This window comes from Erpetoichthys calabaricus, chromosome 9 (assembly GCF_900747795.2).
Source record: "Erpetoichthys calabaricus chromosome 9, fErpCal1.3, whole genome shotgun sequence".
NCBI classification, from domain to species: Eukaryota; Metazoa; Chordata; class Cladistia; order Polypteriformes; family Polypteridae; genus Erpetoichthys; species Erpetoichthys calabaricus.
This window is the reverse complement of record NC_041402.2, coordinates 89,910,620-89,924,754: the sequence shown is the minus strand read 5'-3', so window position 1 is coordinate 89,924,754 and position 14,135 is coordinate 89,910,620. Positions and strand designations below refer to the sequence as shown.

The window sequence follows — 14,135 nt, the reverse complement described above, 5'->3', positions numbered from 1 at the left end:
TGGTTACAGAAAACATTTAGAGAGGAGATCATCATAAAATACATTCAGTAATCCCTCCTCGATCGCGGGGGTTGCGTTCCAGAGCCCCCTGCGATAGCTGAAAATCCGCGAAGTAGAAACCATATGTTTATATGGTTATTTTTATATTGTCATGCTTGGGTCACAGATTTGCACAGAAACACAGGAGGTTGTAGAGAGACAGGAACTTTATTCAAACACTGCAAACAAACATTTGTCTCTTTTTCAAAAGTTTAAACGTGCTCCATGACAAGACAGAGATGACAGTTCCGTCTCACAATTAAAAGAATGCAAACATATCTTCCTCTTCAAAGGAGTGCACGTCAGGAGTAGAGAATGTCAGAGAGAGAGAGAGAAAAAAGCAAACAATCAAAAATCAATAGGGCTGTTTGGCTTTTAAGTATAAGAAGCACTGCCGGACAAAGCAGCTGCAAGGAAGAGAGCAATGTGAAGGTAGTCTTTCAGCATTTTTTAGAGGAGCGTCCGTATCCTCTAGGCCAGTGTGCGAACAGCCCCTCTGCTCACACCCCCTCCGTCAGGAGCAGAGAATGTCAGAGAGAGTGAGAGAGACAGAGAGAAGCAAACAATCAAAAATTAATATGTGCCGTTTGAGCTTTTAAGTATGCGAAGTACCATGCGGGAAGCATGTCGCTTGACAAAGCAGCTGCAAGAAAGGGAGCAACGTGAAGGTAATCTTTCAGCATTTTTAGAGGAGCGTCTGTATCGTCTAGGGGTGCGAACAGCCCCCCTGCTCACACCCCCTCCGTCAGGAGCAGAGAATGTCAGAGCAAGAGAGAGAGAGAACCAAACAATCAAAAATCAATACGTGCTGTTTGATCTTTTAAGTATGCGAAGCACCGTGCGGGAAGCATATAGCTTAACAAAACAGCCACAAGTAAGCCCAGCAAGAAAGGGAGTAATGTGAAGATAGTCTTTCAGCGTTTTTTGAGGAGCGGCCGTATCCTCTAGGGGTGCAAACAGCCCCCATGCTCACAATATATTTGAGTTTTATTTAATACGCGCTCTGGTTGGGTAGCTTCTCAGCCATCTGCCAATAGCGTCCCTTGTATGAAATCAACTGGGCAAACCAACTGAGGAAGCATGTACCAGAAATTAAAAGACCCATTGTCCACTGAAACCCACGAACCAGCGAAAAATCCGCAATATATATTTAAATATGCTTACATATAAAATCCGCGATAGAGTGAAGCCACGAAAGTCGAAGCGCGATATAGCGAGGGATTACTGTATTTCCTTTAGTATAAAAAAATCTAACTTCATATAAAGGTTAAACCAAGAAGTTTATACATTATTTCATTATGAGACTTGGCAAATTTGATGCACAGAAAAACTTTCAGCTACTACAGCATTAAATAAAAAGAGTAAGATTATACAGTATATCATGCTATCATAGCACCCTGGACACTGAGACAGTCCATTACAGGGTAAACACACACACACACCAAGCACACACTAGGGCCAATTTAGAAATGCCAGCTCACCTAACCTGCATGTCTTTGAACTGTGGGAGGAAACCAGAGTACCTGGAGGAAACTCACACAGACATGGGGAAAGCATGCAAACTCCATGCAGGGAGGACCTGGGATGTGAACCCTGGTCTTCTTACTGCAAGACAACAGAACTACCACTGCACCACCATACCACAAAATTTCTAAAGTATCTGATTTTTAAATTTATGAACAGTTTTGTTACCTAACCAAAAGTTATCTATTCATCTGTCCGCTATCAAACCCACTAAGTTTAACTTAGGGGCATAGGATGCTGAAGCATTTTCCTGCAGCGCTGGGTTCAAGGCCATATTCCTTAAATGAGGCTGTAGTCCATTTCAGGACACGCAAAAAACCTTCCCCTACAATCTGTTAATTAACCTAACCTACAGGTTTCTGGAATGTGAGAGGACGAATGGAGTTTTGAAAGGAAAAACAAATAGAAATGGAGAAATAATGATCAAGAATTAGAAAAATTATTTTTTTGTAATTATATATCAATTCTTGTTTAATACTATATTTGTAATTAATGTATAGCATGCTAGGTTCATAAGAAAGTGAGCTTGATAAGAATAAATTAAACTGAAAATTAAATTAAACTCAAGTGTTAACTTATATTTCACTATACTGCTGTTTGCATTGTGATTTCATAATCACTAATTATTTTAAAATGAAACACAGCTGAAACCTACTTCAAAAGTACAGAGACCCTCTGGAGCAATGGCACCTCTATTATTATATTGGGGCAAGTGCGGCACTACACCCCATTCCCAGGAGATGGCACTGCTTTGCAAAATTTAAACAAAAAAAGTTAATTTGTCTCAATAATTTACGATAATGAAACAAACTGATTAGCAAACCCAACTAAGTTGTAATTTTTTTTTCAAATTTACATGCTCAATGCAATTTCTTAACTAGAATATATTTTGGTGTTTGGGAAATACAATCCTGTTACTGCTAAGCTGTTTTGAGATTACTTTGATGGGCCTTTTAACACCACATTTTTTCAGCATAAATTTTTGCATGTATGCACATGCAGCATGTAGAACTTTTGGGTTCCTTTTTTGGTGCTGGAAGGGCATAGTCCTTTCAAGTGTTTGAATTTTCTTTGAAGTAACTTAAAAGCTGCGTTGAACTTGTACATCTCAAAACATTGAAAACAGTTGTCATCAACATTACCAGGGATCATGTTGATTAAGTACAATACAGTTTAGCATTTTGTCTATTGACCAAAAGCAGCAAATTAAACATTTCAGACAACATTTGCCTGCCGAACTATACTCTAAATTCTTGGATTGGAATTGTAAATGTGTTGAACGTTGACTGTTATGTATTAGCAGTTCAGTGCACTGTTTACTTAATAAACACTCATTTGCATGTCTGCTATCAGTGTTAGGTATTTGATGTATGTTGAAATAGATTTTAATTGGATTTTTTTTTAATATTTGTAGTTGTACTGTATGACAAAGTATGATCATACATCTTTATTTTATAGGATTTTTGAATGGCATTATTTAGCAGGCATTTCATCATCACTAGATTTAAGCAGAAGTTCAGATCTTGAGTTGCACGTACTGCTTTTTATGTGCTTGATCATATCTTTTGGTCAAGCTCTTTGTCTCTCTTGGTGTTGATCTCGCTCTCACAAACAAACCAAAATACACACACGACCACACCCTCTGAATAATTTCTTTCACCATCTTTCCACTTCTCAGAATGGCTCCACCCCTGCATACAGTCTACTGAACACTTACGCACATAATTATCATGCCAAAAACACCACTACAGGTATGAAAATCTGCTACATAATTGGTCTGATGGGGATTATTTTAGAGCAGTAATCTTGGTTACAGAAAACATTTAGAGAGGAGATCATCATAAAATACATATTTCCTTTAGTATAAAAAATCTAACTTCATATAAAGGTTAAACCAAGAAGTTTATACAATATTTCATTATGAGACTTGGCAAATTTCATGCACAGAAAAACGTACAGCTACTACAACATTAAATAAAAAGAGTAAGATTATACAGTATATCATATAACCATGTTAGAACTTCTAAAATCAATATCATTCAGTTTATAGATTTCAACTAGTAATCTAAAAGTGTACCTTACCAAAATAAACAAATTTCATATTAAATTACTGACCTATAATGTCTATTTATTAATAACTAGTCATTTAGCCCGTTACAATAACGGGCGCTAGAACAGTAGTGCATAAACATTAGTAGGAACAGTCTATATTAAATGGCAAGGGACTTTGACCTCATTGTTTTTGTTGGTCATATTTTTCTTTCTTTCAGCCTTTCTTTTGTTGATGTTTACTTGCTGAGTTGACCGTTCTTTGTGGGCTGCCGCCGTGTATTGTGTGTCTTTAATTTTCTGTGACAGTAATACTGTCTTGTACGGCTCTATTCAATAAGGGCGTGCACAAAAAGGCGAGCTTCAAAAGGGCGACCTCAATTGAGCGCGGTGAATAAAGGCGTTCGTAGATAATTTAGTTCAAATGGCTCTGGAATATGTGAAGAGCAACAAAGGTGCAGATCTTTATTTACGCGTGCCTTTATTCGCTGCACCCAATTGAGGCCGCCCTTTTGAGGCTCGCCTTTTTGTGCGCACCCTTATTGAAGGATACCGTCTTGTACGTCCGTTGGCTTGTACGTCCGTAATATACCTTTAATTTTCTCTGGCGGTAATACAGGCGTGCGCGTCGGTAATATGCCTTTAATCTCCTCTGACAGTAATACTGGCTTGTATGTGGCTGTAATATGCGTCACTGTATTGTGTACCTTTAATTTCCTCTCGTAGTAATACTGGTTTGTATTTCCATAAAATGCCTCTAACTTTCTCTGACAGTAATATCGCGCATCGCACTGTGCCCCGCGCATGCGCACTTCACCAGAAGACACCCACACATGGACACCTGGACGCACATAGGGATTTTATATATATAGATTAACAAAAATAATTGAGGGTTTATGTGTATTGAAAATAAAAAAAACTGTTTTCACTTGTATGTGTGAAGAAAAGTATCTTTCAGTGTATTAAAAACTTCCATCCACTGAATCTAATTTTATTGGTCTCAGCAGCAACAGCCTATCTTGGAAGCATCAGACATGTTGTAGGAACCAGCCCTGGACAGGACATTGCCTAATACAGGGCACATTTATATACACACATAATGTGTCACCAATCAATCCAAAATGCACATCTTTGGGATAAAAGAAGGCCAAAGTGCCCCAAGAAAAACATATGCAGACAAAGGAAAGAAGTGCATATTCCACACAGGCAGTGCCCAGGTAAGAATGCAAACCCAGGACTCTGAAAGAGAAAAGCAGCTCATGTTTAAGCACTGTCAACTGTGCAAACCTACTGGAAAGTTCTGAACATGTAATAAAATGTATTTAAATTTAAAGAAAAATATCTAAATGCACAATGTCTCAAAGAAATGAATTATGAGCCATTTTCAGTTTAATAATAGATTTATATCAACATCTAAAAGGGATTTATAGGGATCAATTTTAATTAAATGGTATTAATTTGTAGTTAATTCATATTGAATGGTGTTCTCAATGCAAAGGTATATTTAATTTTGGTAAGAAAATTTAAAAAATTGAAAATTCATGACTAACAATTTTTTTTTATAAAAGTAGTGTGTAAAATAATTTTTAGATGTTAAAGACTAAAAGGACAAATATCCCTCTTTTCATACATAGCACACAAAACAAGTACTGAAATGCCAAATTTACTTGCACCTGCTAAGTTTCCTGTTTCATGTAGCACAAGTGTATTTCTAAACAATAAAATCAGAATTGTCACTTATAAATAACAGCATAAAGTTCAAGTAGTGAAAATTTCAGGTTAACTCCGTTTTCTACAGATAAGATTTTCCCAAAATGGTGCACAACACTTATTTCAAAAATAACTATAACAAAGAATTTAGCAAAGTTAGTTTGTTTTTTCCCCCAAATTAAACAGAATATTTGTTTATAATAAATGTTGATGATCTTCGTGTCTTTAAATGCATTTAATGCAGATGCAAATACATTTAAAAAGAATTTCTTACCAGATTGAAACTGTATTATTAGTTTGTCTTCACTCCAGGCTAGCTGCTCATTGGGAACTGTACCTATTCACAATCAGCTTTTTCTTTCCATCTATTTCACTTCCGTGATTTCCTATAAGAAATATACCACAAAGACCTAAGGCTCCAAAAGCCCACTTCAGAAATGCCATGTTTGCCTAGCACTCCACGCAAGGATAACAGCTGCTTCCCCAACAAAAGCTGTGCTAACTGAACAGCATGTAAGCAATATACAATTGAAGAGCTTCACCAAGTGCCAGCCCCTAATGGAAAAAAAAAAAAAAAAAAAAAACACGCTTTCAGAGTTGCAAGGTGGTGCTACAGGAATGTAAGGAAGTAAAACGTATTTCAAGCTTAGGCACTTTTAGAGGAGCCTTCTTTCACTCTTTCATCATTTTCATCATCTGTCAGGTTTTACTTTCCAGATTTCCAAAAAATAGAAGCAGAATAAAAGAGACTGAAAAATTCCACGTCATTAAAGTTATAAGGGTACATGATACATTTTAGTTTCTATTTTCTGGTATGGGAATCTTTATACATAAGGGTACTTTGACATATAAAATAAAAAAAACACAAATGAATGAATACATAAATACACTTCTGCATCTGTGAAAAAGAGGATTAGAAAAATAAAGGCACTGTTTTTAATGTGGTAGAAGCAAACTGGGGTAGTGTTGATGAGTCGCAGACAAAGAATGTGGCAGCTTTCTGTAGAATGGCATAAATCACATTGGCAACACATCAATTTTTCATGGTTCAATTTTAAAAATAACAATAGTGCTTATTAGACAGAAGTAAATTCAGCACAAGTAATAAGGATTAAAGATGGACTGTATATCATCACACAGTCATGTCAAGTTTTCTTATTAGTGATGTCTTTTACTCAACATAAATCGAGGAGAATATTAAAGTAACACTTTACATATGTTCTGGAAATTTTTTAAATTTCCAATCACCATCTCAAACATTCGTACATAAAAAAGACATTTAAGTTGCAATGACCAGGGGTCATTTTTGGCTAGAACAGTTTCCATGCTTTGTTGTTTCCCAAAAAAGAAATTAATTAGGTTCAAGAGGAGAGCAAAACCTACACTCTGAAGAAAATAGGATGTTCATATAATTTTGACATGAATGGAAACTGTGCTAGCGGTTAAAATGCCATCAAATATCAATGCTTAAATGTATAAATACTGTATATACTCTTGTATAAGTCGGGTCTTGAAACCCGCAAATCAATCATAAAATCAAACCTCGACTTATAAGCCCGTTCAAAAATACGAGAATTAATTGTTTTTTTTACATCTTTTTGCTTCCTCCAATCTCACACCAGTTTCTCAGACACAGAAAATTTTGTTGCAGCAATGCAGTCACCAATTTCTTTCACCACTTCAACGACTTTTAATTTAAAACCAGCTTCATATTTTCTTCTGATCTAACGCTCCTTTGTAGATAAGGGGTGCTCTTACGATAAAGGTGTATGAGGGCGTGAGATACAAAAAACACACAACAGTGCAAACGTCGCTTCAGAATAGTCCAAGTATTACCGTGTGGTCACGCAGGCACAAAACATAGAAAAAAAAGGCAGTGTGCTCCGTGGTTACTCTCTCAGTGGACGTTAGCATATCATAATCTCTTGGATCAATTATACGGTAAAAATCAAGCCCCGACCTATCTGCGGGAGAACTTAAACGTGAGTATATACGGTAGTTGCACAAGTTCAGCTATATGTATTGTAATGGTGTCACCTCTGTGTATCCCACTGCCCTAAACAAATGTACCAAAACAGTTTTCCTTATCAAAGTTAACAGGTGGGTGTTAATAGAATTTTTGTTAATATATAATAATCTTTTACAATCTATTACAAGTATATAAAAAGCTATAACAGAATGAATTATTAGACATAAGGAAAAGGACTGGATTTAACTTAAGGGTTAACTAAATGTAACTTAAAACTTAAGCATGTGAGGTCTTTGCCTCATCTCTGCACCAACAATTTTCCAAGGATAGAATAAGGTAAATAGGTAATGAACACCCTGCAGAAAGATGAGATAAACTGATGGGAAAATCCATACACCCCTCCTATGAAACGGTAATGAGATCAATAGGATATTCTGCTGAACACTCTTAATGAAACGGTGTTCAGAATAATGAGAGAAATGTCAGGAGTCAGAAATTACTGGTGTGTTTAGTTGATTGGATGAGATGATAAAGTTCTGCATATTAAGAGTCAGATGATCTGATATATTAAATATGGTGATGTAATTAGAAAAAAGTATAAAAAGAGAGGAGAATTGTTTAATAATTGTTCATTCCATGGACTGAGACCAGATTGAGTGTGAGTGCTCTGTCCAAGATTGGTTCTTGCCCTGCCCCAAATGCTGCCAGGCTAGCCTGGAGCCCATCAAAAACCCATGCTAGATAAAGAAGTTTGATTACATGAATGAGTGCAATGAACTGTGTCAAATTCAATTGCTGCAAATAACAGTCTAGACCTATACTGCTCTGTAGCATTAACAAATTAATTGTCTTTAGTCTCTGTTTTAGGTAAAATACTATACTTTAAACTTTGTCAAATTACCTTAAATGCAGAACTATATCAATTACACAACAAATTCAACTAAGATTTTATTTTTAAACAAAAATTATGCTTTAATTCATAGACCCTTGGAAGAAAGCTATTTTTCAAAACCCAAGGAAATACAGGAAATACATGTAGTCACCCCGATATGGGATTAATCCTTGTTCTTGCATCTGATGCTGTCAGAGAAAATGAAATTAAGCAGATTTCAAAATGGATGGAAATTATGAAGCTCCCAAGTCAGAAATCATAGATAGATCTATACAGGGATCAATAGTTTCCTTTTCCTCTCAAGGGAAATGGAAACGATAGTACAAACATTTAGACAGAAATAAGAATAACACATCATGGTTTAAATCTTTAAACCTTGTAAAGCCTTGATCATTTGAGAGTTTCCAGACATACACTGAACTAACTCCTTTTTAATTAAGTCTTCCTTTTCTTTATTCTTTGTCTCAAATTCTGTAGACTAAGAAACAAGATGTAATGCTACACCTAGTTTTGTGACATTTTATCCACTACAATTTATTTGTCAGCCAACGTATTATTTTTGTCATGTTTTTGTCTACATGTCTTAAGGAGAAGTCAATTTACAAACAAAAATTATTTCTTAGGCTGAGCAGAGAAATACTGATATGAAGAAAAAATTAGCAGGTCACAGTGTCTTTTAGTTTCAGACCATCCTACAATGTTTTGAACCTTTTTAATATCTGCATTAATTGCATACTGAAAGTAATTATGTCTTTATCCATAATTGACAGCCTGATTAAACAAGTACAATAAAAATAAACCTCTCTTCTCTTTTCCAAATACACTGACACAATACTGACTTCTTTTGTTAAGACATTTGAGAAACATTTGATTAGGCAATTAATGTCACCTCCTTTTTCAGTAAATGACTTAAACCAACCACATCCTGCACTTGTCAATCACATCCACAAAAAGGCTTGAAGGTACATGTATTTTGTCTTATTGTTCAATGATATTTTAGCTGCCTTCCTTGAACGGCTGGATTCAGGCCTTGCCATGATATTTATATTGGAGTTAAGAATAGATTACAACTCAGTCATTCCAAAAGACATTTTTTGCTTCACTCATTGTTTTGTATAGCTTTTGTCTTGTGCTGCACCTTCTGTAAAGCTTTAGTTTAGCAACAGATACCTTAATATTTCTATTTAGTAATTGTTGAAGAAATACCAAGTTCACTGTTACCTCAATTAATGCAAGCAATCAAACTTTTGCATAAACACCATCATGTTTCATTTTTGAGATCACGGTTTTGCTAAACTGTACTTACTTAGCAATGAAAAATACGCTTTTACGTTACCATCCAATGTTTATCTAATATAGACTGTGGATTGTTCACAAGGTCTTTGGCAAAATCAAATCTGAAAACAATTTTTATTTTAGAACACTTCCTTTGTATTTTCTTATATAACCACTGTTATTCAATGAAAGCTATCTTACACCTTGCTATTAAGCTTAGTTTTGTTGGATGTTAGATCAACACTCCTGTGAAGACCTGCAATATTTTTGAAACTTCTGCATTTGCATATATTTTCTCCATTTGTAAGAACATGTCATATTGCTGAATTATTTGTGACTAAAACTAAATTGTTTCAGTTCTTTATGTATAAGTGAATTTTCTGTAATTGAAATGTATAGTAGAACTTTAATGGCACAACTACATAATTATTTATTTTACTACTTACTATTAATTCTACTACTACTATTATTTTCATGTAATATTTGTATTTGATCAAAGTATTTTGACATAATGAAGAGAAATACAGGCTACATTTGTACCAGGTAAATGTGTAGAATTGCAGGAATCAATTAATTTATGGTGCATTCTACAACAATACTGTGTGGATTCCATGCAGGTTTTATTACGGGAACATACTTTGGTAACAGGAAATAAATGAGTCATTGTCCTTTGGCAAACATACAGTATCTCAAATTCTTTTATCCTTATTATGCAGCCTAGTAAGATGGCTTTCATGTGGCATGGTAATTGTTTTTTGTTTCCTCCATAAAGCGGAATTGTGCTCAAAAATGCATCTTTGTACAGGACTTACAGGTTGAATAAATAACAGGAGTTGGTAGGCTATTAGATGTAAACAAAGAGTGAGGAGAGCAATTTCTCAAGTGAGTCAGAAAATTTATCCACATTACTAACCGAGAATGGTAAACCGGATGGACGCAGGGACATCCGGCCATGGGCCATGGACGCAAAAGACGTACTGCGCAGGCGCCCCCACAAAAACCCCTTCCAAGCAACGGAAACCGGATGGAAAGCAACGTAAAATAAGAAATGAGGCGCCCATGGCACACAGAAAAAAGGAGTCAGACGCCGGCGCCGCACACAGCGCCGCACGAAGCCCATGGCACACGAAACGGAACACACACAAAGAAGAGAATTGAGACCTACGACACACAAAGCCCCCCTCCAGTAACTGAAATAAGAAATGAGGCGACGCACCCCTAGAACACCAAAAAGAAAGGAGTCAGACGCAAGCGCCACATAGCACACGAAACGGTACGCACACAAAGAAGAGGATTCAGACCCACGACACACAAACACCCCCTCCACTAATAGAGATAAAAAAAAGTGAGGCAACGCGCCCCTAGCTCACAAAAAAAAAAGAAGTCAGACGCGAGCGCCACACAAACCCATTGGACACGAAACGGGACAGACTACGGACATAGCACACGAAACATACACAAAAAGGAGGATTCGGACCCACGACCACACTAACATAAATAAGAAATGAGACACAAAGCCCCATTACTAAACGAACCGTCCGTATTAAACATACGTCATCTGAACACTTTCAAATTATGCAGCATAGGTCGATCTCATTACACTGATGCACTATTAACCGTTCAACCACAGAAAAGGCTCCATATTAACAGTGAGTGTGATCCTCCTTATTACTTATCCATATTTCTAACGCTGAAGAACAAACAAGTCATGAATTCACGATCACGGGTACAAAACGATACGGCTCGAGTGACGGGACCAAACACACGAACCCGCATGAAAAAAAACAATACACGTCGGCGCCTACAACGCGCTTCTTAAACCCCTGAAGAAAAAATGTCTCAGCTCCAAAAACGCAAAGCTCAACTAACACAGTTACAGAAACGAGCGCAGATGGACAGACACAATGAACGTAGACGCATGCAGCGCGCATCTCAAACTGCTGCATCGAAACAGGCAAGGGTTCAAAACGAAACACCTCGAGTCTCAGAGATTCAAAAACGGCAGCGAAGGGACAAAATAAATAAACGCAGACGTCTACAACGCGCATCTGGAATACCGGAAAACAAGCAGGCAAGGCTCCAAAAAGAGAAAGCTCGACTAACCGACATTCAAAAACGCGCAAGGCTCAATACAAACAATGAACACCGTAAACTGCAACGGGCTTCTCACACAGCACAGGCAAATCGATTACAGCTCCAGAATAGCACGTCCCAAATCCTGCACATACAACGACGCGCCTCTCAAACGGCACAGACAACAGATACACGTCAACGACATCAACGACAGACACCTGCTAAACGATTGTGCCAGTTAGCTGACAACGCGTTCAATAATGAGTCCACTATTCATGAAAATTCATTGGGATTAATGAATGTCATTTGCAATCATTGTCATTCACTTAACTTCCCTGAAGAAACAACTGGCAATACAAGTAATGAATTTACACGTTGTTGTCAAAAGGGTCAAATTAGACTGCCTCCTTTACAATCATATCCTGCATATCTACAAAAGCTTCTAACTAACGAAGTACCTGAAAGTAAAAACTTTATGAACTGCATTAGATCCTACAATAGTTCATTTGCTTTTGCATCTAATAGCATCCAGTCACTTACTCAACACCATTGATAAACTTCTACAAACATTGATGAATAATAATATTCCCTTTGGAAGAAAGGTACTTTTATTAGGAGGAGATTTTACACAGTGCTTAGCTATTGTTCCACATGCCATGCGCTCGGCTATTCTTCAGTCCATCTTAAAATACGTAGACAATTGGCATTGCTTTCAAAAGAGATCCGGAGATATTTGGAACAGCAATCTCATTACACCAAATACCCCTTTTAACACAACGAACTATATTATGTCCAAAAAATATTAATGTTGATCACATTAATAACCAGGTCATTTCATTACTTCCTGGAGAGGCACAACTCTTTCTAAGCTCTGACAAAGTTGACTCTGATGACGACAATGACCATCTTAATTTCCCCTTACAATATTTGAACACTATTAACCCAGCCGGATTACCACGACACAATCTTAGCCTTAAAAACGGAACAATAATCATGCTATTAAGAAACCTTAACACTAAACAGGGTTTATGCAATGGTACACGTTTAGTCGTCAACACCATGCCACACAATGTTATTGAAGCAAAACTTCTTACAGGATCACATACTAACAATACTGTTCTAATTCCTAGAATTGATCTTACAAGTTCTGACCTGGAATTACCTTTTACACTTAAACGGCGACAGTTCCCCATTAAACCTGCCTTTGCCATGACCATCAACAAATCACAAGGACAAACCATGGACAAAGTTGACATCTACCTCTCTGAGCCCGTTTTTGGACATGGACAACTTTATTTGCTTCCTATATGCGTCATCTACACCTTCACACTATGCTATATCTCATTCATACATCACGCTCTTTGTAATTTCACAACACCAGGGGTTGGCGAGCGAAGCGAGCAGGGGGCGGAGCCCCCTAGTAAGATAGATTTAATAGGTCAGAGCTCTGTCAGAAGTGCTGCACTGTTTATAATTAACAGCTGAGCTGAAGCAGGACTTCCCCAAGATAAGGTAAAGTCCCTTAGGGAAAACTGAGTCTGGTTTACCCTTTTTTTGGTTATCACCATAACCTTCTCCAAGAAATGCAGAAGTGGCTGACTACTAAAAAGAGAAAGAGACAAGTGTTCTGAATTATAATGATTGACAAGTAAATGCAGAAGCTAAGTATAACTGAGTGTTGTCAGTTTGACAAGAAACTACCAATCAAGCAATTATATACTGCTATTATTACATTTCTGGAGTATTTCAGAGGTACCCAAGGTCAATTCTGTTGGGCCTCAGCTACTAAATGTGTTTATTCAAACTAAGTTTCTTAATTAGAACATAATTCATGCTGAAGCAATATTAGCTCAAGCAACATTTTTGTTTTATTTTACCATAGTTAACCCACTTGTTAAGATTTTACACCCTTAATTGATTTGTTTAGTTCCAAACAGCTGCATTAACTTTTTAATTACTTCTTGTTTTCTTAACAAGCTGTCGATTAACAATGACATGCCAATGACAAGTGGCATGGTGATACAGTGGTAGCGCTGCTGCCTTGCAACAAGGAGACTGGGGTTCATGTCCTAGGAGCTCCCTGCATGTTCTCCCATGTACGTGTGGGTTTCTTCTGGTTGCACTGATCTCCCACAGTTCAAAGACATGAAAGTTAGTTCAACTGGTGTTGCAAAATTGGCCGTCATGTTTGTGTATTCACCCTGTGATAGACTGGCACCCTGTCTTGGGATTGTTCCCGTCTTGTACCCTGTACTTGTGGGATTGGCTCCAGCTTCCCCACAACTTGTTTTGGACAAGAGGGATAGGAAAAGAAGAGATACCAATGACATAGGAACCAACAGACAACCATAAACTTGCCCCCATTTGCACTTGTGCATGTTCATCATGCAATACAGTACATGTGTTAAGATATTTGGAAAGAAATGGAAGAGAAAAAAGTGAAATTCTGAAAATTACTAATCTGCTTTGGTTCATGGATCATCTGGATGAGATTTTTGAGAAAGAATGACCTGAAATGACACTGCGAAACAAAAAAAAAAAAAAAAACTGCAGCCACAGTAGACCTCAAAGACAACTGTGAAGTGGGCTGATTTAGTTTAGTGG

General features: G+C 37.0%; 1 protein-coding gene across 6 annotated transcripts in view; it reads right to left on the bottom strand.

Annotated features, from left to right (window-relative positions):
- Positions 1–14,135, bottom strand: part of chst6 (carbohydrate sulfotransferase 6) — a 173,435-nt gene that overhangs the window by 21,137 nt on the left and 138,163 nt on the right. Inside the window, exon 1 of one of the 6 annotated variants that reach the window (XM_028809869.2) lies at positions 5,597–5,825. The exons of the other annotated variants lie outside the window; for them this stretch is intronic. The gene's annotated coding sequence lies outside the window, so the exon portion shown is untranslated. Of the gene's footprint in view, positions 1–5,596; positions 5,826–14,135 lie in introns of those variants that run through there. 6 annotated transcript variants of the gene reach the window in all.